The sequence below is a fragment of the Sorex fumeus genome, unplaced genomic scaffold (genome assembly GCF_029834395.1).
Source record: "Sorex fumeus unplaced genomic scaffold, SorFum_2.1 ptg000034l, whole genome shotgun sequence".
Lineage (NCBI taxonomy): Eukaryota > Metazoa > Chordata > Mammalia > Eulipotyphla > Soricidae > Sorex > Sorex fumeus.
Genome location: NW_026606091.1, coordinates 33992454 through 34018433, shown reverse-complemented (window position 1 = coordinate 34018433; position 25980 = coordinate 33992454). Strand labels below are relative to the sequence as shown.

Genomic DNA, 25980 nt, shown 5'->3' with positions numbered 1-25980 from the left:
GTCTGACCCGGATGGGGTTCCCAAATCTCTCACCGAGCAATAGACTAAGGGAAAGCAGGTTACCTGAGCAGGGATGGAAGGGGCTCACAGGAACGCTCGAACACTGAGCGTAGAAACGGGAATCACCACTGTGGGAGCACCTGAGAGCACTAGGCACCACTGCATGTTAGATGAAAGTTGTTACCGCAGAATCAAGGTAGCCTGTAAACAACCTACATAATTATGCTGTGACCTGCTACTGCCCATTTGGGGGATAGCTGGGTAGAGCCTGCACACATGGAATACACTAGGATGCTTCCAGCAAATTCTTGGGTGCCACCTGTCTTGGTGAGACTCTGTATGATCCTAAAAGGAAAAACTCCAAAGACAGTCGTTCAATGGGAGAACAGCTCTCACCACTGGCAAGGGGTGAGAGGGCTCAAGCCCCTGATCCCCACAGTCTCCCAGCTCCCCAAACCTCTAGGAAAACCTGGACTTGGTGTTTCCAGAGCCCAGGGGCCCAGAGGCAGGACACAGAGAACTAAGCCCAGAGCCCCAGTAGAAGCTTCGAGAGGGTGTGCAGGATATGTGTGAGGTGTGAAGATCCATGAAAGTGAACGGGCGGCCCCAGGCCCATGGTGCAGTTAGAGGGGAAGGGCTATGAACTGGGCACCGAGGGGTAAACCGGGACCTGCCTGTGCCTGCCCTGAACAGCCCTACCAGGCTGATCCCTGGTGCCTCCCCGATCCCTGGTTCCAATCCAAGTAGGAATGTGACAGGCAGGAAGGGGCATGGCTGACCAAATTCCTGGAAATGACTGGAACAGGATGGCTCTGCCTTCTGAGGCTTTGCCATCTGGTCTGATACATGAATCTGGACACACTTCTTGTCACCAGTAGAGTGTCACTCAGCCAAGGCTGTCCCAACAGGTCCAGGTGTGCAGGAGCAAAGAGGAGTCGGGGCCTGGTTCTCTATTACATGGGGTCTGACCGTGCTGTGATGGTGGCAGTGGGACTTGTATTAGGGAATCTGATGGTCCACAAAGAAGTGGGGCGCTATTATCAGGGATCAGCTCCGTACAGACTCGGGGACACTAGAAACATGTTCCATCCACGGCCCCATCCTGCTCCACTGATAACACACTGTCTTCCTGCTAGGGTGGGTGCCATCCAGGGGGAGCCTGGCTGAGGGGACAGCACCTTGGACCCACCTGCTGCAGGAGCACTTTCAAGTGCTCATCCTGAGAAACCTGATGTGGCCACTAGGGGGTAAAGTGGGGTCTGTCCCTGGTGCACTGCAGAGGGGAATGGGGAAACAGGCACCAGGGGCAGGGGAGGCCATGGAGGTGCTGCAGTGGAAGGCAGGGCTCTGGGTGCTGCATCCTGCCCTCCCTCCTGGGGACGCATCCGTGATTGAGACCTTCAACCCTTGGGGTGGACTCTCCTGGGGTCATTGACAGGCTTAACACAGGGGCAGGCAGGTGACGCGTCTTGGCATGGTGACATGGCCAAGGCTTCCCACAATCTAGAAGCAATTGTCAACTACTGGCCAGACCTGCCCCGCCCAGTGACACACACACCCACACAGGCCTGGGATAGATCCATTTATTGCAACAATCGTGAAAATCAGACAGTGGCGGTCAGGGAGAAAGCCCGCCTTCCTCCTTCCCTCTTCTCAGCCAGCAATACAAAGTCCCCAAACAGCCCCAAAGAGTGTGTAGAATCCGGTGACTGTATGGTACCAGCGGCCAAGCTTCAGGGCTGTCATGCGCAGAAACAGGACCCCACAATGGGGAGGGGAGAGCTGAGTTGTAACTTCTGACCTCCAAATCATTGTTTGCTAGTGCTTGGGGGATATATCTGCCATCCTGATCCCTTGGACCTTGTGGAGGGGGACATTTCTTCCCGCCGATCCCTCGGACGTTGTGGAGGGGGACATCTCGGCCCCTCTGATCCCTCGGACCTTGCGGAGGGGGACATCTCGGCACCCCGATCCCTGGCGTCTAGTGGTGGGGGGGGCATCTCTGGCTTCACCGATCAATCGCGTCAAGTGGTGGCGGGGGTCATTTCTGGCCCCCCCATCCCTGGCGTCTAGTAATTGGGGGGCATCTCTGGCCCCCCCAATCCATGGCTTCTATTGGTGGGGGGCATCTCTGGCCGCCCCCGATCCCTGGCGTCTAGTGGTTGGGGGGTATTTCTGGCCCCCCGATCCCTGGCGTCTCGTGGTGAGGGGGTATCTCTGGCCACCCCAATAACTGGCGTCTAGTGGTTGGGGGGGCATCTCTGGCCCCCCCATCCCTGGCGTCTAGTGGGGGGGCATATATGGCCCCCCCATCCCTGGCGTCTAGTGGTGGGGGGCATCTCTGCCCCCCCGTTAATCCTTGCCATCTAATGGGGGGGGAATCTCTGGCCCCCCCCAATCCCTGGCGTCTAGTGGGGGGGCATCTCTGGCCCCCCCTTGATCCTTGGCCTCTAGTGGGGGGGAAATCTCTGCCCCCCCGATCCCTGGCGTGCAGTGGGGGGGCATCTCTGCCCCCCTGTTAATCCTTGCCATCTAGTGGGGGGGAATCTCTGGCCCCCCCCCAATCCCTGCCGTCTAGTGGTGGGGGGCATCTCTGGCCCCCACTTGATCCTTGCCCTCTAGTGGGGGGGAATCTCTGGCCCCCCCGATCCCTGGCGTGTAGTGGTGGGGAGGCATCTCTGCCCCCCGTTAACCCTTGCCATCTAGAGGGGGGGGAATCTCTGCCCCCCCCTTGATCCTTGCCCTCTACTGGGGGGGGAATCTCTGGCCCCCCCGATCCCTGGCGTTTAGTGGTGGGGGGGCATCTCTGCCCCCCCTTTAATCCTTGCCATCTAGTGGGGGGGAATCTCTGGCCCCCCCTTGATCCTTGCCCTCTAGTGGGGGGGGGGAATCTCTGGCCCCCGCTTGATCCTTCCTATCTAGTGGGGGGGGGAATCTCTGGCCCCCCCCTTGATCCTTCCCATCTAGTGGGGGGGGAATCTCTGGCCCCCCCTTGATCCTTGCCGTCTAGTGGGGGGGAATCTCTGGCCCCCCCCATCCCTGGCGTCTAGTGGGGGGAGCATCTCTGCCCCCCCTTAATCCTTGCCCTCTAGTGGGGGGGGAATCTCTGGCCCCCCCCATCCCTGGCGTCTAGTGGGGGGAGCATCTCTGCCCCCCCTTAATACTTGCCCTCTAGTGGGGGGGGAATCTCTGGCCCCCCCCATCCCTGGCGTCTAGTGGGGGGAGCATCTCTGCCCCCCCTTAATCCTTGCCCTCTAGTGGGGGGGAATCTCTGCCCCCCCCCGATCCCTGGCGTCTAGTGGTGGGGAGGCACCTCTGCCCCCCCGAATCCTGGCGTCTAGTGGGGGGGCATCTCTGGCACCCCCATTTCCTGGGGTCTATTGGAGGGGGAAACTGTGCCCCCTGATCCCTGGGGTGTCTAGGGGTGGGGACATTTCTTACCCCACATCTCGGGGTCTAGTGGATGGAGACTTTACTGTCCCCCTGATTTCCCGTTTCTTGAGATGGAGAATAGTTGTGGCTTTGCCCTGATCCCTGGTCTTGCAGTGAGGGATATCCCTGGTTCTAGTGGAGGGAGAAGAGCAAAGGGCAGAGGAAGAAGGCAGAACTCGGGTGGCGTGGGGAGGACGGGGCTGGGCTAGATCAATTGGGTGAGAGCGGCAGGGTGCGTCGGTGCAGTAAAATCGAGGTGTCAGCTGGGTGTCAGGCTGCCAGTGGAGCTCTTGCTGACCAGCTGCGTTTTCTGGATTTTCGGCGGGTCATTACAGGACCTGGGTCCGATGACGGTGGACTCCTCTTCCTTAAGGACAGCAACAGGAGCGTCTCTGGATCTCACACAGGCCATGGTCCCTGCCCCCTGGGACTTGACTGACTCCTCCAGCTCCTGGACTCTGGCACTCCTCCTGCCTGGCCTCCTGTGCCTCCTCCTTCTCTGTGGCCTCCAGCTCCTCACGTTTTGTGTCCAGGAGCACCTGTGTGTTGTTCGTCTCCACGCCAATCCCTTTGGAGTGGATGGGATGTGGGGCAGCATAAGGGTCTCAACCAAGGAAGGGAGGTGGGGGGCTGGGGGTGGGGCCGCCTGGCTCCCCTCCCCAGTAGCCCCGCCCTCTGACCCACAGGGGCTTCTCCCTGTCACTCACCCTTTTCCGGGACTCCTTTTCACTTTACCAGGTTCTGCAGCTGCTGTTTCTGCTGCTGAGTCCCACAGAAGAGCACCTGGGGTGAAGGCACTAGCTGAGGAGGCAGGTCTAGGGCCTTCCTGCCCCAGAGCCCGTGGCCCCTCTCTCACCTGGTCTCCCTCAGCTCCCTGATGGCGGCCTCCAGCAGGGCCTGCTGCCTTGGTGGCATCTGCAGCAGCTGCTCTATGGGCTGCTTCTGCCGCAGCATCCGCTGGTTCAGCTGCTCCTCCTTGGAGCCCAGGTGACAGCGGGCATCCAGGTGCTCTTGTCGGCAGCTCTGTGCATTTCCAGGTACCAGCAGAATCGGCCCCAGGGAGGCCACTGGCACTGCACCTTTTCGTCCTGCCCTGGCATCTGTGGGAGGTAGGACAGTGTCTGTGACGACAGGCAGGAGGGCCGACTACATCCCAGCCAGGAGATGCAGGGCTCAGACCCTCAGCCACAGGCCCCCATGGCGTCTTTGTCCCAGAGCCTAGGAGTTGGGTTTCCCTCTGTCTCGGACCCTGACTCCTACCTGGCAACTGTCAACTCCAGACCCCTCTGTGTAGTGTGGGCCAGTCAGTGCCACCACAGCCCTCAGGGCATTCTGACCTGTCCTTCCTGCCATCACCCAAGGCAGGCTCTTGGCCTCACAGGGGGTCTCACCAGCCCATTTCACAGATCAGGAAAGTCACAGCCCAGAAGACTGAATGGTTATGCCCCAAGAATACCCCAGGGTGGAGGGGAGCTGATGGCCAGCAAACCCCTGCACCCTCTCTCAAAACTCTTCGAGTACGGTAACTTTTCGTGGGCTCGCAGTGAAGACATGTTGGAATGATCGGTGATAATTGGAGATGATAGGAGACTCGTTCAGCTCCAAGACTGGGGAATGATACCCAGACCCCTTCCACTGTTACAGAGACACAACTCGAGCCTGGCCGGGCTCCCGGCCGGCCACCCTACAGCCCTCCGACTCCAGGCGGCGCTGCGCCCGCTTCTCTCACCCCAGCTCAGTCCTATCGGCCCCCACTCGCATCCGCAGTTGTTCTCCGGGTTCACCCGTTGTTCCTGGAACCTCCTGCCTCCACCTGTCCTTCGAAATGTTTTCAATGATGTGGCTGTTTCGGGGGCACCCAGAGGCCGGTAAACCTGAGAGGAAGCAGACAGTCAAGGACCCCAGACCTTCAACCCCACCCAAACTTCATGGTCCACAGCCCCGACTCTTGGTTCCTCCTGCTCATCTCGGGGGCTGCTCATTTCTCACCGCCATCTGCTCCTCTGGACCCCTTAAAAAGTGGATTCTTTCCTGCATTGGACCCACTGGAGCCCTCCTGGCAGTGCTGGCAGGGACACGAGGGACAACGAGAAACAAGCGTTCTATGTCCCGGCCCTAGAGCTCTCTGCATTTTCAGGGTCGTAACATTCTGGGGAGTGGACAGCTGACCCCATTTCCTCTGGCTGCCCGCAGAGCAGAACACAGGTGTGGAGGGACAGGGAGACTCGCCCAGCTCCTGCTCCCAGCCGGTCTCCCATGTCACAATGCCCCATTCACAGGACCCCTCCCTGGAAACTCGAAGTCAGTCCTCCCCGACTTGCCCTCCTCGGACATCACAGACTTCAAGCTCCTGCTGCTGTGCACCAGCCCAAATCACTCAACCCTTAAGGATGACGCTCTAAATTGCAAACTTCTGCCTTTATCAGATACACTTGATGTTTTAAAATTCTGTTCTTTCAGCTCTTTCTGTCCCAAACAAGAGGGGAAGCGTGTTTTTGCACAGTTAAACCCACTGCCAGGAGGGTCTGTGGTGAGGTTTCTGGGAGTCAGGGACCCTGCTTTGACTCCCCAGCTCCTCAGTGATGCCCTGAGCTCCCACCCCCATTGTTTCCTGAGTTGGGTGGGCCAGTGTCCAGCCACCCAGGTCTTTGGTCAGCGGGAGCCCAGGAGATCCTATTCTGATGGCAGGAGGAAACAGGGCCTGGAGAGAGTGTCTCTGGGGACTCCCATCCCAGAGTCCCGGGAGACCCTGGCGAGGACAGAAGTTGCTGGAGGACAAGACTGCCTGAAAACGTGGCTGTCAATGGGCGGAGGCTTTATCCTGGGCCTCCTGGCCACACACTGACCAGTGCAGAACCAGCGCATGGCCCAGGGCTGGCGGGTTAGCACCGACCTAGCACTTTTTCTTCCCATCTTTTCATGCTCTGCCAATTTCCAATGATCCCCTAGGGAAAGGGTCAACATGCAGAAGGTGCATTGGGGCCACTTCTCCCTTAAGCCTCCTTGAGAGAGGGTGTCCCAAGGGGTGGGGCCACGAGCATTTCTATAGGCAGGGATGTGGCCGTGGCCTCAGGACACTCTGGGTGATTCCTCCCTGCCTTGCCCTCCTCAGACATCACAGGCTTCAAACTCCTGGTGCCAAGCACCAGCCCAAATCATTCACCCCTAACGGATGAGGCGTTGCCATGTAACTCTCCGCCTTTACAAGATATATCTGATGTTTTAAAATTCTGTTCTTCCATCTCTTTCTGTCTTAAATTAGACGGGAAGGGTGTGGTCGCACGGTAAGAGGTTTTTGGCAGGAGGGTCTGCGGTGAGGGGTCTGCGCACTCGGGGACCCTGCTTTGACTCCCCAGCGCCACTGAGGCAGCTCCTCAGCATTTCCCTGAGCTCCCACCCCCATTGTTTCCTCAGCTGGGGAGCCAGTGTCCAGCCACCCAGGTCTTTGGACAGCAGGAGCCCAGGAGGTCCTATTCTGGGGACAGGAACGGACAGGTCCTGGAGAGGGGCTCTCTGGGGACTCCCATCCCAGAGTCCCGGGAGACCCGGACGAGGACAGAGGCTGCTGGGGACAAAACTGCCGGAAGTCTTGCTGGAAATGGGCCCGGGCTTGATCCTGTGGCCCCGGGGCCATAAACTGACCAGTGCAGGGCGAACGCAGGGCCTTTTCTTACCGTCTGTTGCGCTGTTCGAATTTCCAACGATCTCCTAGAGATGACACCTAGAGGTGACCCGTAGATGACCCGTGGAAGGGTCACCATCTGGAGGTGACCCCTAGATGACCCCTCGAAGGGTCAACAGGGGGAAGGTGTGATGGGGCCACTTCTCCCTCAAGCATCCTTGAGAGAGGGTCCCCGAGGGGCGGGGCCACGAGCTTTTTTATAGGCAGGGAAGGGGGCGTGGCCTCGGGGCTGCAACCCCATTGGCCAGGGAGAAATCTAGAGCTCCCAGGGGTAACCTCACAATGAAGGCTGCACCAGCCTCTGCCCTGGTGGGCCTGACGGGCCTCCCCACCCCCACCCGGACCCTCGGGCACTGCCCCCTACCGACGATGGTGGCTTGGAACTCTGTGGGCCCCATGGTGGGCCAGGAGCACTGACCCTTTCGGTCTCCCGTAGCTCAGTCCACGACTTTCTCATTCCCAGAGATCACGTCCCCCCCTGCCCAGGCTGGGGTGCAGCTGCCAGGATTAGCCCCTGAGCACCCCTAGGTCTGGCCTGGCTGCTGCTGTGGGAGCCCAGCGAGCCTGGCAGAGGGGCTGTCCTGGTCGCTGTCCCAACTGCCCCTCACTCCAGCCCCTCTCCTTTATCTCCTTGGAGCCCCTGCCCCCTGCCCTGCCCCTCTCCTCTCCTGAAGCCCGCAGAGTTCTTGCTCCCACCTTATCCTGTGTCCACGTTCTCTCTGTCCTCTAACTGCTTCCTCCCAGACTGGCAGCAGCCAGTTTGTGGGGCCATGAGTCTCCAGACCCAGTCAGTCCCTGACCAATTCCCCCTGTTGCTCAGAGACTTCCCTTTCTGAGTCCTGGAGGGCTCTTAATGACCCCATAGAACCTCTCCACCCCAGCTCTGCCCCTTTCTCTGAAACTCAGTCTATGCTACTGGGAGCTGGACACCAGACTTGGCCTTGGGGAACCTTGATGCTTCTCTGGTGTTGATCCAGGCCTGCTCTGGAAATCCCTCTCAATACACACACTCCCAACTAGGGCCACTAAGCCTGGCCACGCTGCCCTCACGAGTCCTGCAGCCTGAAAGCAACCCCAAATCCCCCGTATCGCCCGTGCCCACTATGGCATCCACGAATGCACCTGTCCTCCCTGCCCTGAGCACATTCAGGCCCCAGTGGTCTCCGGCTGTCTCCTGTAGCTCTGACATCTCCCCCTCTCACTTTCGCTGGGCTGAGAATCAAATTTATCTCTGATGGTGGGGCACAGGGTCACTGTGGGCTTGTGCTGTCTGGGGAGCCTGTGGGCAGTGAAGGGTTCCACACTGGGGTGAGGCTCTGGGCAGAGAAAGTCCATCCAGTCCTTGAGAGGTTTGGGAAATACCAGGAGGTTTGCAGGTCCTTTACCTGAGACATGATCTGGCCACTAGGGGGCCTGGCACCCACGAAGCATTGGGGGCAAGGTGGGGGGTCTTCGCGGTGGGCACTACAGAGGAGGTGTAGACGGAACAGGCACCATGGGCATGGGCATGTCATGTCAGGTTCTGATCCATGGGGAGACCCCCACAGGACAGCTCATGCTTCATCAAGAAGCATGAGCCGTTCCCTGGCAGGACCCACCCACCCAATGCCACACACCCACACAGGCTGGGATGCATCCATTTGTAGAAACAATCTTGGAAACAGGACAGTGGCTGTCAGGGACACTGATTCAGCCCTCTCCCCTCTCTCTCCTCTGCCACCAATTCATGATCCCTGAAACTGTCCCAGGTAGTGCCTAGAACTCAGTTGCTGACTGTTCCAGCCTCCATCCTTTTCAGGACTTCCTTTTCCAGAATAGAAACAGTGCACTGGAGGAGGGGGAGCTCTCGGCTCAGACTTTTGCTTGGTCTGTAGCCCATGAACCGAAGGTTTGAGTGTTGCCTCGTTTTCCCTGGGCCAGGACGGGTAGATGGTTGTAGCCAAGTGCCGTTTTGAAAATCGGATGCTCTGAATGAGTGTTTCCTCTAAGCACTGAGATCCTTCCAAGTACTGCTTCATTGACCCTCATGCCCTGTGTACATACCTGAGAGGTTTGGGGTTTGTGGGGATCTCTATTTGCTCCAGCCTTTGTGATCAGGAGACCCTGTGGCGCCAGGGAACGTTCTTGACCTCATGCATCCCAAGCCTGTACTGAGTCTTCTGAGACTTCTCTCTGCCCTTCTGGACAGAATTTTTACTCAAAAAGTGGAAAATGCCCTGGACCATGCAAGGACAACCCACAAACCGGAAATATCTCAACATTTAGGTGGGAAAGCAGGGGTGAGAGGCATTCTCCACTCCTCTCTCCTGGGATATAGTCTAAGGTGGGGGGTGGGGAGGTGGTCATTTATTATTGCTACTCTTTGAACTATTTCTATGGGGGTGAGTATTTCTGCTCCTGGGACTCCTTATTGTGTAGTGTTGGAGGACATGTCTCCTATCTGAGCTCTGTTCTCTGTTGTGGGATATTTCTTACCCCAGAACTCTTGTGTCTAGTTTGGAAAACAATTTTCCCCAACATCCCTGGTGTGTTTTTTTTGGAGGAAATTTCAGATTTGCTCATTCCTGGTGTCGAGTAATTGTGAACATTTCTGTCCTCAGAACCCTGCTGTCTATTGTTATGGGAAACCTCTGCACCCCATGTCACTGGTGCCTACTGCTTGGGGCCTGTTTTTGCCTCCCAGACCACTAGTGTCTATTACTAGGGGACATTTCTGCCCCCCCACATCCCCATTGCCCAGTGTTGGGGGACATTTCTGCCTCCAGATGCACGGTCTTCCCCACACCGCCAGCTTGTCCTTCTTGACTGTTACCACCTCCAGCTCCTCAGGCTTTATGATCTCCACTGTGTTCGCCTCCACTTCAGTGCCCTTGGATTGACTGAAACTGGATAGACTGCGGGGCAGCCCCAGGCTCTCAGCCAACCAAGGGAGGTGGAGGGCTCGGGAGCAGGGTCCGCCTGGTTCTGCCCCCAGAGTGTCCTGCCTCTTGACCCCCACTGGGGGCTTCTTCCTCCTGAGGACCCTGACACACATTTTCAGGACACTTTTCTGTCAAAGCAGCAGCCAAGTCCTGCCCTGAGTCAGGCCACTATGAACTGTCCAAGTGGACTGTCACTGCTCAGGCAGAGTCACGACTGGAGACCCAGTGCTGTCACCCCCTTCCCCTCCCTCACCCCTACCACCTAACAGGGAAATCCCTCTTATGGCCTCTAAGAATTTGAGCAGTCCTTCCTTAGGGCACTGGGAAAAGGCCGGCCCTGTCTGCTTGCAGCACTTTTCTTTGGGTGTTAGCACCACACCCAGACATGCTCAGGCTTTACCCCTGACTTAGCTCAGGGACCATACCTAGTGGAACTAGTGGGGCCCATTGATCCAAAGTCAGCAGTGTGCAAGACGATCATTTTATCTGCTGGACTAATGCCCTGCTCCAAGCGGTATTTTTTTTTTTTCAGCTGCTTCCCACCTAAATCTCCTTCCTGTAGAGTTGGGCTCCCTTAAAGATGCCTCACTTCCCCTTCTGTACGGCACCGTGCCCAGGGAGACAGCCCCGTGGAACCCGAGGCTTCCGCTCCCGAGCACTTTCAGACTTTTCAAGAATGGGCCCCAGGGATATTGCAGGGTTTAAGGTGCTTGCCTTGATGCGGCCCAGCCCTGTTCAAGTCCTGATACTAGGATCTCCTGAGCCCTGCTGTAGAGGAGAGTGCACCTCTACCCACATTTCTCGCAGGCTAATTTCAGACAGGCTACCCTGGGGAGCAGGATCTGCAATGAGGCACAGGGTCTGGGAGAGACGAGACAGGCACTGAAATCACCCGGGATGGCCCAGAGGTGGTCTGTCACACTGTTCAACGTAGAAACCTGGGAAAATCCCCCGAATTTTCCTACGTTATTGATATGCTCCAGATCCTTCTCTGCACCAAGAAAGCTTGGTCATTTCTTGTTCCATACTCTCCTGTCAGCTGCTTGCTAATACCCCGTCGCCCATCAGATCTGCTGTAAAACTGATCTCTTGCCTTGTGCGGTGTTCAGACTTTGGAGCTGTTCATAACATTAGCTCTATTATCTCCTCATGTTCTCCCACATTCCAAAATGTGCCTTTTTTTCCTTTATGGGTCACACCCAGTGATGCCCAGGGGTTACTCCTGGCTCATGCACTCAGGAATTACTCCTGGTGGTGCTTAGGGAACCATATGGGATTCTGGGAATCAAATCCAGGTCCGCCGTGTGCAAGGCAAACACCCTACTCACTGTGCTATCACTCCCGTCCCTGCTGCTTGGTTTTTAGTTAGCTTTAGGCAGAAATTTTGGGAAAGTTCGTATGAGTTCATAGTCGTTGAAAACTCAAAGTCATATTAGTGCTGCAATTCTCATTTGTGAAACAACAAAACTCACTACCAAGCAGGGGAGAAAGCAAGACAAGACCAAAAGGAAAAAGAGCAACACCCAAGCAGTGGCACCTGGTGCCCAGGAGGAGTTGGCAGAGATCAGGGCAGCTGGGTGGCACTGCCACTCGTCCAGTGGAGACAGCACTACCCCAGTGAAGTGGTTAAGGCCAGACCCCAGCACCTCCAGTGTGCCCTTGGTCTAGAGGAGGTGAGAACTGGCAGGGCAGACAAGGGGCAGGGAGAAAGAGGGGAGCCAGAGCAGGAGCAGGGGTCAGGGGTGGAGGATGCGGAGGGGCAGAAGGCAGGCCCCAGATCATTGCCCCAGAGGGCCATGACATGCTGCAGGAGAGAACAAAGTGCCAATATGACACCAGACAAGCTGTGACCCTCTGTGAATGGGAGTGGCAGACATTAAATGTTGGGTAGCTTCCAGAAATGTCTACTGACACCAGGACCACTAGGACAGTCTGACAGAGTCACAGGGAGTCCCCAGGAAGGCAGGGAAGGCAGGGTAACTTGGTACCTACACTCCCAAGAAGAGCCTCGTGGAAACGGTCGCCCCATGACCTCAAGACAGGGCAACATAGGAAGCAGAGCTCGATGAAGGTATCGGAGGTGCAGCCCTTCCCGGCTTTTGCTGGGCCTGAGAATCCATGGTCTCAGCAGATGCTGGGGGTTCCATATGGAAAACAAGGCTCTCCCTGTTCCCCACTTTAGTATCTTATTGGCGTTCGATCTCCCGACAGAGCTAGAAGAGCAAATAAATGTCCACCTTGACACTGTGTATTCCCCCTTTGGAAAACACCCTCTCCAGGCGCCCTCTAATGGCAGTATCATGCCCCTCTGCTGGTAAACTCATGCTAGGAGTGAGCCTCCAGAGACAGCCTCAATGTCAGGTAACTCGTGAGGGTTGGCTAGGGATAGGGAAAGATACTGCGCAGGTCTGGGAGGCAGGAATAGTGGTGGGATGCAGCTCAACTGGGAGCAACCCATTGGCCTCAGTTGAGAAGTCATGACCTGCGCCGAGTCAGTGTTGTCGCTCCTGCTGGTCACCTTGTGGTACCCAGCCCTTCCACTCTTTTGAGTCTGTTTTCCTCTAGTGCCCAATGATTGACCGGCCTGAACCTCAAAAGATGTGTTTCCCCCTTTGCAAATTGTTCCAGGAAGCAGACCCCTGTTTGTGTTTGGGCCAAAGGATCCAGAGACAGGAGGAAACCTCAGTTACTGTGGACCCATTGCCCAAGGATTCAAAAACTCGGCCACCTTCTTCAGGATGACCCTGGCTCTGGACTTAAGAAAATCCTCGTTGGAGCCCTGGAATAGACCATCCTGCACTCTGTAGATGATAAGGTCTTAGTGTCAGAAGCCCAAGAGGACTGAAAGAGAGCCTCAGAGGCACTGCTCCAGCTCTTGGTTGAGGCTGGGCACCAGACCTCCTGGAAGAATGAGCATTCAGAAGTGAAAAAAAGAAAAATAACCCAAAAAAACCCTTTCAAATCAGCAGTAGGACTCCAGAGGCACAGAGGTTGATACTCTTAGTGCTTGAGAAAGGGCACCAGGTTCTAGGGGCCCTGACCCAGGTTAGGGCCATTGGCAGAGGTCTGGGCATACCTGTCGCTGAGGCAGGGGGCTCTGATCTCTCGCTGTGCCACAGAGGTAAACAATCTACCTACCTCCAGGTCCCCATTCAGGGGTGACACTGATGACTAACAAAGGGCCCCAGTGTCTACCAATTGCCCAGATGGCACAGTCCCTGGGATTATGATGTGAAAACCCACATCTAACTTTTGCAACTCTAGATTAATTCCCTAGTCTTTCTGCCTATCGGATGGGACCCCATCCTCTGACTTGCAAGAAGCAGTGGATTACATCTCTTGCTCAGAACCACTGAACAGTTCCGGAACAGTTTCCAACCTGAGTGGCATCTGGGTCAAGATCATAATAAAGAAGCCGTGAATCCCTCTGGAAAGGCTGGGGGAGAGGGGTGCGCTCCGGGAGGGATAGGGACAAGCGCGAAACATGGTGAGACCCCATGATCTCTTAATTTTCATATTAAAAATTGAATTTCTTTGGATTTTTTACTGGTTCTTTATTTTATGTTTGAGTTTGGTCCTGCACATATGGATGTGTTGGAGGCTGTGTAACTATTTTTTTATTCAAGAATTTTTTTATTATTTTTTTTATTAATGAAACATCATGAGGTACAGTTGTAGACTTATAAATTTTTTACTTGGGTTTCAGTCACACAATGATCAAGTACCCATCCTCCACCAGCGCCCATCCTCCACCACCACGGGTCCCAGCATCCCTCCCACTTCCCTTCCCCCTCTTTCCCACCCTACCTCTGTGGCAGGAGATTCCCCCTTGTTCTCTTTCTCCATTTGGGTGCTGTGGTTCGCAAGAGAGGCACTGAGTGGTAGTCATGTTTGGTCTATAGTCCACTTTCAGCATTCTTCTCCCACCCTGGGAGGATCCTCCCAGCACCCTTTATTTGTTGCCCTCTTCTCTAGCTGAGCTTCCTTGGAGACTGTGTAACTTCTTTACATGCAGAGTGAGTCTCAATGTTGTTCTGTTTGGGTCAACTCACCACTCCTAGTACGCAGCATCCCTGCCATGGGGGCACATCTGCAATTGCTTTGTGTACCCCATAGCCTCATAGCCCCATAGCCCCATTCCTCAATGGGAAGGGGCAGAGGAGGGGAGAAGGAAGGGGGCAGGAAGGTGGAGGGGGGAAGAGGGGAAGAGGGGGAAGGAAGAGGGAAGTAAGACAAGGTTGGGGTAGATGAATATGATTTTGACAGGGTAGGTAAAAGACGGAATTACAGGTGAGTAAGAATTCTGTTTAACCATTTCTGACTCTTGGGGGGAATACATCACTTTCAGGCAGGTCACTTTGTGCCCTGGGATGGGTGTCTGCAGCCTCTTTACCTCACGGGCATCACAGTCTGTCTGATCTTCTGCCAACTCAATTTGTCTTTGACGGGTTGTTGGCTCAGGTCTGTCTTGGATCTGGGTGTGATTTCCACCTCTAGGTGAAAGGGAGGATGGGGTGTGCATGGGGTGTCTTTAGGAAGGACACTGCCTTCTGGTTCTCACAGAACACTTGGGGTTCCAAGGCGGGTGTAGCCCGTAGGATGGCGGGGATCAAACCCAGATGAGCCATGGGCAAAGCAACAACCTACCACTGTAGTATCGCTCCAGCCCTTGAATTTCTTCTTGGAGGAAGTTTCTGTTCATTATTCCTCTCTGCATTTGTTTGATGGGGTTGGGAGATATTTGTTTTGTAAAGTTCTACCAATGTGCTATATAACTTGGATATTAGCCTTTTCTCAGCTAGGTATTGGGTAAATAATTTTTCCCATTCTGTGGGCTATCTTAGTAGCTTAGACGCCATTGCTTTTTGTTTTTTTTAAAGCATTAGATTGGTGTATCTTTGATTTTTCTGTTTTCTTTCCATGCTTTATATTTTGCTGACTACTTTGCAAATTTTAATTTTGTTTTTATAGAGTTCTTTAGAATAATTTATTGCATTTAATATACAAACACCAATTCCACAACCATCGTGCCTTCCCACCACCATATTTTGAATGTTAACACTCCAAATCTTAGAGGTACTCTCCTGGGGTCATTAACAGCATACTCAGGGGCATGCAGATGACAGGCTCTAGACATGGTGAATCCCATGGCAAGGGCCACCCACAATCTAGAAGCAACTGCCAACTGCTGGCAGGACACACCTCGCCCAAGACACATACCCACACGGCCTGGGATGGATCCATTTGTTGAAACAAGCTTGGAAATAGGACAGTGACTGTCAGAGAGTGACCCAGCATGCCTCCTTCCTCTCTCTTCTCCTCAATTCATTAGTGCCCAACCAGCCCCCAAAGAGTGTCTAGAACTGGTAGCTCTGATGTTTCCAGCCCCCATTAGCTTCAGGGCTGCCATATGGAGAAACGGGACTGTGTACTGGGGAGGGAGAGCTCTCTCCTCAAGCCCTTGTTTGGCTTTTGGAGCTATCATGACTGAGGTTGGAGTGTGGCCCAGTTTAAATTTCTGCTCCCAACATCCCTGGTGCCTAGAGGTAGGAGACATTTTTGTCCCACTGATCCCTGCGGTCTAGTGTTGGGGGAACTTCTGTCCCCTTGATCCCTAGGGTCTAGTGCTGAGGGAAAGTGGAAGATCAGGGGGGAGGGAGGAAGGAGGACGGTGGGAAGAACTGGATCAGGGCTAGATTAGTTGGAATTGAAGAACACAGGGTACATCATCAGGGTAGAAAAAGTGGATTAATGATGAACAAGCTTGCCAGCTGAACTCAAGCGGACGAGCTGGATTCTGGTTATTTGGGGGCAAGTCATTACAGGATTCGGATCTGAGGTCTGCGGCCTCCTGTTTCTCACAGACAGGAACAGGAGGGTCCCTCTGGGTTCTTCACACAATCCATCATCCCACTCCCCAGGTCTGGACACCAGACCTTAGTCTCAGACCTTAGTCATCCAGATCCTTAGTCTTCTCACACAGCACCAGCCTGTCCTTCATGACCATCACCTCGAGTTCCATAGAGGTCATGGTCTCACAAACCTCCACTATGTTCACCTCCAACTCCGTGTTCTTCGACACTGGATTGACTAGGGGGCACTCCAGGGTCTCAGCCAAGCAAGGAAGGTGGAGGCATCTCAGGGGTCCCGCCTGGCTCCACCTCCCATATAGCCCCACCTCCAGATCCCCAACAGGCACTTCTCCCTCCTGGAGACCCACCGCACCACTCACCCTCTTCAGGGTACCCTTGGAATTCCAGCAGGGACTGGGGCTCAGTTGTTCCTGATTTCAGGACTGAGAATCCCCTAAAGATGAAGGCACCAGGTGAGTAGGCAGGTCTAGGGCCTGATGCGCCTTCCTGTCCCTGAGCCCCTGCCCACCCCCTCACCTGTGTTTCCCTCAGCTCCCTGAAGGTGGCCTCCAGCAGGGCCTGCTGCTTGGTTAGCACCTGCTGCAGCTGGTCCATGAGCGGCTTGTGCCTCAGAACCTGCTCGACCTTGGAGCCCAGGTGAGTGGGATATCCAGGTGTGGGGTTCCAGCTGTGTGCTGCTTTTGATACCAGCAGAAGCATTCCAGGATACAGGCACTGCACCTTCTCGTCTTGCATGCACATCTCTGTCATGAGACAGGGCCGAAGGCTGTCCAGATCCCACCACAACATTAAGGGCCCAGACACTCACACACAGGCCCAAGGAAAACAGCACATTGGGTAACCTGTCCCCTGCACATTCCTCAGGGGGTCTTTCTCCCAAGGTCTAAGAGATGGGCCTCCCCCTACCTCGACCCGGCAGCCTCCCCGCTACTAGGACCCTCTGTGTGCAGTGAGGGCCAGTCCGCACCCCCACAACCCCTCTAGCCTCTTCTAGATTTTGATATATTATAGTGGGTGGCGTCCTGGCCTGTTCTTCCTCCCACCAACCCAGGCGGGCTCCTTCCCTCACAGTGGGTCTCCCCCGGCACCTTCTGTCATTTCTCCATATCCACCTTGTCCTGGTTCACTCCCCTTGCAGCCGATCCGGAGCTGGCTCTGCAGTAGCACCTGCTCTTCCTCCTGCTCATTCTCAGAGACCGACACTGGTCAGAGGCCACGTCCTACTGCGGGAGGCCGAGAACCTACTCCTGTTGCTCCCGCAGACACTCACCTGTTTGTCCTGCAGTCCCACCGGTGGACACAAGGCTGGAGTGAGGACAGGCAGCCAGGGCATCCTGCTCTGGGTCCAGGGATGTGGAGGTCAAGCACCGACTCCGAGGCCCAAGGGTGGCAGCGCCTGGGCAATCTGTCCCCTGCACAGGCCCCCATGGTCTTGCTCCAGGGGCCTAAGAGATGAGACCTCCCTTGACTGGGGACCCTGTCTCCTGTCCTGTGCTCAGGAATCACCCCTAATGGTGCTCAAGGATCCATAGGAGGTGCCAGGAATCCACCCAGGATAGAAGTATGCAAAGCAGACACCTTACCAGCTGTTCTAGCTTTTGATATATTACATTTCCTTGTTTCTTTGCTTCTTTGGTTTTGGAACCACAGCAGGGATCAGTCCCAGCCATGCTCAAGGCCCTCTATGGGACGCCAGAGATTGAAGTCAGATAGCCCAAGTGCTCTTCCTTCTCTACTATCACCCGGCCTCTTTTATCTTTTTCAAAATAAAATTTTAACTTACCGTTGATTTTGCTATATTGCATCCCAAAAGGAATACCAGTTTACAATGGTGCGTGTGAAATTCCCAAATGCTCCAGCGAGTCCCACTGCAATCAGAACCACCCCTCTAATTCTCCCCTGCTCTCTTTTTGCTATACTTGGACATTTTTGGAGGGACATACCCAGTGTTGCTCAGGCCTCACTCCTGGCTCTGTACTCAGGGACGATTCCTGCTGGGGCTTCGGGATCATATGGGGTGCCCGGGTTCACATCTGAATTGGATGGTCCACAAGGCAAATGCCCTACCCTCTGGACTACCTCTCCAATCCTTCAAGATACTTTTCTTGAAAGAAACTTACTCAGTAAGATGTGAAGGGAGGACGTGTTCAAAACAGAATGTGAGCTGAAAGAGCTGACCACTCCCCCTAACTTCTAATGGCCAGTAACTGCCTGTACCTGTCAATCACAAACTGCCACTAGGGAAGGTCCCTTGGGCCTGTCCCCCACCCCCATCTCTGTACCCCAAAAGGCCTCTGCAGTTTCCCTGCAGCATTTTCCCACTTCCATATCTAATGCAAATGAAATTTGTTTGCCATTTATAAATGCCCATACAGAGTTTCCCCTTAAAGTAAATGAAATAATCATTTTTACAAAAGAGATTAAGTAATGACATGTTGAATGGTGCTCAAAGCAGGACACATTTGAACCACAGATCTACTCGTCATGGACTCTTTCCAAACTCAAGTCTAGCATCACATTTCCCGAATTCTATAATGATCCCAGCGCCTCAGCTGAGCTCTGGATTTTACCTCAGAAAATGTACTATACATCTAATTCTATAAATCCAAATATAAGCCATTCTCCTCTTAAAATTTATTTTTATTGAATCGATGTGAGATAGACCCTTACAAAGCTGTTCATGATTAGGCTTCAGTCATCGTTGTTCACCCATCCCTCCACCAGTGTACATTTCCCACCTCCAATGTTTCCAGTTTCCCTCACAACACCCGCCCCCCCCCCCCCACATCTCCACCCAGGCCAGCCTTTTTTTTTAATGTTTATTAGTGAAACACCATAAGGTACAGTTATAGACTTACAAATTTTTTGTTTGGATTTCAGTTATACAATGACCGAGACCCATCCCTCCACCAGTGCCCATTCTCCACCACCACTGATCCCAGTATCCCTCCCACCCCCCTTCCCCCCACCCCACCCTGGCTCTGTGGCATGGCATTCACTTTTGTTCTCTCTTGTTGGGTGTTGTGGTTTGCAAAAGAGGCATTGAGTGTTAATCATGTTCGGTCTATAGTCTACTTTCTGCATGTATCTCCCATCCTGGGAGGATCCTCCCAACACCCTTTACTTGGTGCTCCCTTCTCTATCTGAGCTGCCTTTTCCTCCAGCATGTGTGGCTGGCCTCCAAGTCATGGGGCAAACTTCCTGGTACTTATCGCGACTTGGGTGTTAGTCTCCTATTTTGTTTCTTGATATTCTACAGATGAATGCAGTCTTTCTATGTCTGTCCCTCTCTTTCTGACTCATTTCACTTAGCATGGTACTTTCCATGTAGTATCACTTGTATGCAAATTTCATGAATTCATCCTTTCTAACAGCAGCATTGTATTCCATTGTGTAGATATACCAAAGTTTTTTAACCAGTCATCCGTTCTCAGGCACTTGGGTTTTCTCCAGATATTCAGGTCAGCCTTTTTGGAAGATGTTTTTATTATCTAACTTTCTCTCTGTTTGTTTCTGTCCCTGTCTGTCTCTGTCTCTGCCTTTTTTCTCTCTCTCTCTCTTTCTCTGTCTCTGTCTCTGTTTATCTTTCTCTGTCTCCCTTTTTGTGGTTTACAATACAGATACTGAAAGGGTATCAGGAATATCCCTTTACCTACTTTTAACACTCAAGGATTTCAAATTTGGACAAAAAATAGAATTGTTCTTCCAGGCACGTTGGCCAAAGGGAGAACTGGAAATGTTCTCTGCTATGGACAACCAGGGATCTGCAGATCTGCAATGACTGACCACAGCCTGGGCCCTGCTCTCAGTGTCCAGACAAGTCCTGAAGACCGGGAGGTCTGCAAACTCCAGATAGGGATGGGATGGACACCTGCCTGCCAGGAACTCCTACAGAAGATGAAGGCCTCAGGCCACCTGGGCTCACTAAACTGGCCTGGTTTCTCATCTTCAAAATGGCCAGGCCTGGGTATCAGTGACATGATATACAGGTAAATTACTCATAGTATTATACGTGTATCTCCTGGGTGGCTCACCACAGTCTTGGAAGAACAGAGTGGGAGTCTGGTGTTCTTTGGAAGGTCAGGAACTGTACTCAAGGGCCGCTACTTTTCCTTAGCTGCCGGAGGGCAGGGCTGGCACACGTCCAGCACTCCCCTCACCCTGCCACCTTTCTGCCCTAAGAGGAGCCTTCCACCTACCCCGTGACTTTCAGGAAGTGCAAGATGACATGTATTTACTAGCCTCTGGGGAAGTGCCTTGTGACCCTGGGGGCTCAGGCACCAAATTTCCAACTGTGGGCTAGTGTTGGGTAAGGACTGGAAGGAAGAAGCCCTCCACATGCCCCCTCCCCTGCCCCAGGAACGGACCCTTTTGCAAGGTCCCTGAACCCCACGGCTCTCACAGCGGCAGGTATCATGCCCTAGACTCACCACACTCAGGAAGACACAGGGGTCCCAGAGAGTGTTGTCAGAAGAGGGGACCTGCTTGGTATCCCACTGAGCAGTCAGCCTCGCCCTGGCCGTGTACCAGGAGCTGCCTGTCAGTGCAGTGCGGGAGCATGAGGATCCCACGCGGGCCTCATCGGGTCTCTGCTGTTTCCTAGCCTGTGACTATTTCTCTCTTGCATCTACAATGTGGGGTCCCCGCCAAAATGACTCTGGAATTTTTATGTGGGGTTGAGGGCATTGATTGGTCTAGGATGTTGACTCCCAAGTTCCAGGTAAAGCCCATATGTTTCCTTTGGTTTTCGGCATGTGGCTCAGTGAGGATGTTGGGAATTTTCTGCTGTGAAACTATGTAGACTGAAGGGCATCATTTCCCAGACCAGACTATCAGGGAAATGTTAGTTTTTCTCTCCTTGATGGCCTTGGTATGCTCTTGGGCTCCTGGCAAAGAGACTGCCACACAGACACTGCTTGATGCTTGATGCAGTCACAGGTGGGTCCTGATCTCATCCTGGACATTCATCTTACTAAAGCTTCAGTTTCCCAGTGATTGTCCTTGATTCAAACATTCCAAATGTGCATCGCATGGAGGGCCTTGGATGGACCTCGGACAGGCGCCAGGTGACCCTGATTTGGACAAGGGAAGGCCTAAGGTCCCACATGTGAGATGATCCAGAGTACATCATGGGACAGTCTCTGGCCAAAAGAATGGACACAGATCCCTTGGGTCTGGGATAGACAAAATAAAACTGGCCCCAGGACTGGAGTCTGGGGAGGAGGAGAATAAGACATGGGCCAGAAAAAGCCAACAGATCTGACCTTTCATGCCTGACTTTACCTTGAATTAAATTTGAAGCGGCAGATTAAAGGAATCTGTAATTCTCTTACTGAGCTTATGAAAGATGACAGGCAACATTGATGAGAAGAAAATTTCACCATTGCTGTAAACGTTTAACTTAAAGAGGTGAGGAAACAGAAACATCTGCATCAGCAACTTGTTACCGTGTCCAAGTGTAGAACCGTGGGTCTTCTGGCAGGGAGAGCTGGAGGCATGCTGGGTGTGAGCAGGGCAGGAAACGCTCGGGCACTGAGGGTCTGCCCCAACGGCACTGCTGCCAGCACCTAGACTAGCCCTGGTCTCCTTGGTCACAAATACTAACAGTAATAGAAATGGGGAGTTGTGCTGAGCCTCCAGGGTGAAAAAACATCACCCCATCCCCAGGGCTGATTCTGGTCTCCTCACTGCTCTGTGTGCCCCAGAGGCCAGATGGGGGCTGTGGTGATTGGGAACAGGAAGAGGGTCTCTGACTCAACTGGCCACCCAGGTAGAAAAACACCTTACAGGTCCAGAATGCCATGGGCAGTAAGGGTCCAGAACCAAACTGACTCCCTGGCTGCAGTTGTCTCTTCAATCAATGGGCCCTGGGCCTGCTCAGTGCCCAGCAGGGAGGAAAAGGTGTTTTCTCCAATGAGGACTGAATGCTGCTCTACTCAAACCAGTCAGGAGGGGGAGGGGGCTTTGAGCCAGTTGAAAGAATGAACTCGAGAAGGGCCAGGGAGCTGGAGGCTGGTCAGGCCCAGCCGTGGTCAGGTTTGGCCACTCCTGAGGGCCTCACTGTAGAATGGACATCTCTCAGAGTCAGGAGAGAAATGGGAAACAATCCCAGACAAACTCATCACTGAGCATCGCCAGAAGATTAACCTGCAGGTGATAGTTTGTCAGGATCAGCCGCAGCGGGGTGAGCTAAGGGGGGCTCGCAAATGATTCTGTCTGCCAAGCCTAAGGGGAGGGAACCAAGGAGGCAACAAGAGGCAGAAGCGAAAAACTAGGCAGGACCTCTGAGAGACCCGCTCTAGGAGGTGGACAAGATGGATGGGTCAGGAATCACCAAATTTGACAAGAATCAAATGTGAGGTTTGCTCTGACAAAATGGTGACCAGAACCAAATGGCAACCTGCTGAGTGGACAGCAACATTCCTGGAGTCATAGATCACCTTGTCCCAGGTGAGGAAGACAAGACTTAATGCCCACTTGGTGACAGGAAGCCACCAGGCTTCATTCCATGTTCCTTAACACTGACCCACGAAGAGATGACTAGGACCAGACCAAGACAACTTCATAGCCCCCTTAGTCTAACCCAGGGCGCGGGTGTACCATTGCCTCACCTGAGGTTCGGAGAGTCCGCCCGGGAGCGCCCCCAGTAAGCTACTCCTATTTCCTTAACTTTATTTATATATCTCTGTCCTTCTGTCTGACCCGGATGGGGTTCCCAAATCTCTCACCGAGCAAGAGACTAAGGGAAAGCAGGTTACCCGAGCAGGGATGGAAGGGGCTCACAGGAACGCTCGAACACTGAGCGTAGAAACGGGAATCACCACTGTGGGAGCACCTGAGAGCACTAGGCACCACTGCATGTTAGATGAAAGTAGTTTCCGCAGAATCAAGGTAGCCTGTAAACAACCTACATAATTATGCTGTGACCTGCTACTGCCCGTTTGGGGGATAGCTGGGTAGAGCCTGCACACATGGAATACACTAGGATGCTTCCAGCAAATTCTTGGGTGCCACCTGTCTTGGTGATACTCTGTATGATCCTAAAAGGAAAAACTCCAAAGACAGTCGTTCAATGGGAGAACAGCTCTCACCACTGGCAAGGGGTGAGAGGGCTCAAGCCCCTGATCCCCACAGTCTCCCAGCTCCCCAAACCTCTAGGAAAACCTGGACTTGGTGTTTCCAGAGCCCAGGGGCCCAGAGGCAGGACACAGAGAACTAAGCCCAGAGCCCCAGTAGAAGCTTCGAGAGGGTGTGCAGGATATGTGTGAGGTGTGAAGATCCATGAGAGTGAACGGGCGGCCCCAGGCCCATGGTGCAGTTAGAGGGGAAGGGCTATGAACTGGGCACCGAGGGGTAAACCGGGACCAGCCTGTGCCTGCCCTGAACAGCCCTACCAGGCTGATCCCTGGTGCCTCCCCGAACCCTGGTTCCAATCCAAGTAGGAATGTGACAGGCAGGAAGGGGCATGGCTGACCAAATTCCTGGAAATGACTGGAACAGGATGGCTCTGCCTTCTGAGGCTTTACCATCTGGTCTGATACATGAATCTGGACACACTTCTTGTCACCAGTAGAGTGTCACTCAGCCAAGGCTGTCCCAACAGGTCCAGGTGTGCAGGAGCAAAGAGGAGTCGGGGCCTGGTTCTCTATTACATGGGGTCTGACCGTGCTGTGATGGTGGCAGTGGAACTTGTATTAGGGAATCTGATGGTCCACAAAGAAGTGGGGCGCTATTATCAGGGATCAGCTCCGTACAGACTCGGGGACACTAGAAACATGTTCCATCCACGGCCCCATCCTGCTCCACTGATAACACACTGTCTTCCTGCTAGGGTGGGTGCCATCCAGGGGGAGCCTGGCTGAGGGGACAGCACCTTGGACCCACCTGCTGCAGGAGCACTTTCAAGTGCTCATCCTGAGAAACCTGATGTGGCCACTAGGGGGCAAAGTGGGGTCTGTCCCTGGTGCACTGCAGAGGGGAATGGGGAAACAGGCACCAGGGGCAGGGGAGGCCATGGAGGTGCTGCAGTGGAAGGCAGGGCTCTGGGTGCTGCATCCTGCCCTCCCTCCTGGGGACGCATCCGTGATTGAGACCTTCAACCCTTGGGGTGGACTCTCCTGGGGTCATTGACAGGCTTCACACAGGGGCAGGCAGGTGACGCGTCTTGGCATGGTGACATGGCCGAGGCTTCCCACAATCTAGAAGCAATTGTCAACTACTGGCCAGACCTGCCCCGCCCAGTGACACACACACCCACACAGGCCTGGGATAGATCCATTTATTGCAACAATCGTGAAAATCAGACAGTGGCGGTCAGGGACAAAGCCCGCCTTCCTCCTTCCCTCTTCTCAGCCAGCAATACAAAGTCCCCAAACAGCCCCAAAGAGTGTGTAGAATCCGGTGACTGGATGGTACCAGCGGCCAAGCTTCAGGGCTGTCATGCGCAGAAACAGGACCCCACAATGGGGAGGGGAGAGCTGAGTTGTGACTTCTGACCTCCAAATCATTGTTTGCTAGTGCTGGGGGGATATATCTGCCATCCTGATCCCTCGGGTCTTGTGGAGGGGGACATTTCTTCCCCACTTTTTCCTGGGGCCTAGTGTGGAGGGGGACATCTCGGCCCTTCCGGTCCCTGGGGCCTAGTGGGGGGGACATCTCGGCCCCCCCGATCCCTGGCTTCCAGTGGTGGGGGGCCTCTCTCTGGTCTCCCCCGATCCCTGGTGTCCAGTGGGGGGGGCCTCTCTTAATGGCACCCCCCTATCCCTGGCGTCCAGTGGTGGGGGGGCCTCTCTCTCTGGCCCCCACGATCCCTGGTGTCCACTCGTGGGGGGGCCTCTCTCTGTGGCCCCTCCGATCCCTGGCGTCCAGTGGTGGGGGGTCCTCTCTCTCTGGCCCCCCGATCCCTGGCGCCCAGTGGGGGGGACCTCTCTCTCTGCTCCCCCGATCCCTGGCGTCCAGTGGGGGGGCCTCTCTCTCTGCCCCCCCATCCCTGGCGTCCAGTGGTCGTGGGGGGCAGTCTCTGTCTCCTCCCAATCCCTGGCGTCCAGTGGTGGGGGTCCTCTCTCTGGCGTCCCCCGATCTCTGGCGTCCAGTGGTGGGGGGGGGGCCCTCTGTTAATGGCACCCCCCGATCCCTGGCGTCCAGTGGTGGGGCGGCCTCTCTCTCTGACTCCCCCCGATCCCTGGCGTCCAGTGGTGGGGGTGCCTCTCTCTCTGGCTCCCCCGATCCCTGGCGTCCAGTGGTGGGGGGGCCTCTCTCTGCCCCCCCGATCCCTGGCGTCCATTGGGGGGGGAGTCTCTATCTGTATACTCCAAATCCCTGGCGTCCAGTGGTGGGGGGGTCCTCTCTCTGGCGTCCCCCAATCCCTGGCATCCAGTGGTGGGGGGCCTCTCTTAATGGCACCCCCCCGATCTCTGGCGTCCAGTGGTGGGGGTGCCTCTCTCTCTGCCCCCCCGATCCCTGGCGTCCAGTGGTGGGGGTGCCTCTCTCTCTGGCCCCCCAGATCCCTGGCGTCCAGTGTGGGGGCCTCTCTCTCTGGCTCCCCCAGATCCCTGGCGTCCAGTGGGGGGGTGCCTCTCTCTCTGCCCCCCCGATCCCTGGCATCTAGTGGGGGGGCCTCTCTCTCTGGCCCTCCCCAATCCCTGGCGTAGAGTGGGGGGGGGGATCTCTCTCTCTGGTCCCCCTGATCCCTGGCGTCCAGTTTGGTGGGGGCCTTTCTGGCCCCCACCCCGATCCCTGGCGTCCCGTGCTGGGGGTGCCTCTCTGCGCCCCCGATCCCTGGCGTCCAGTGGTGGGGGGACCTCTCTGGCCCCCCCGACCCCTGGCGTCCAGTGGTGGGGGGACATCTCTGGCCCCCCCGTTCCCTGGCGTCCAGTTTTGGGGGAGACATCTCTGGCCCCCCATCCCTGGTGTCTAGTGAGGGGGCGTCTCGGGCCCCCCTGATCCCTGGCGTCTAGTGGGGGGGACATCTCTAGCCCCCGATCCCTGGGGTCTAGGGGGTGAGACATTTCTGTCCCCCTGCTCCCGGGGTCTAGTGGAGGGGAAACTGTGCCCCCTGATCCCTGGGGGGCCC

General features: G+C 55.0%; 1 protein-coding gene across 1 annotated transcript in view; it reads right to left on the bottom strand.

Moving 5' to 3' along the window:
* Positions 1-25980, bottom strand: part of LOC130026638 (polypeptide N-acetylgalactosaminyltransferase 12-like) — a 63220-nt gene that overhangs the window by 10224 nt on the left and 27016 nt on the right. The window lies entirely within an intron of this gene.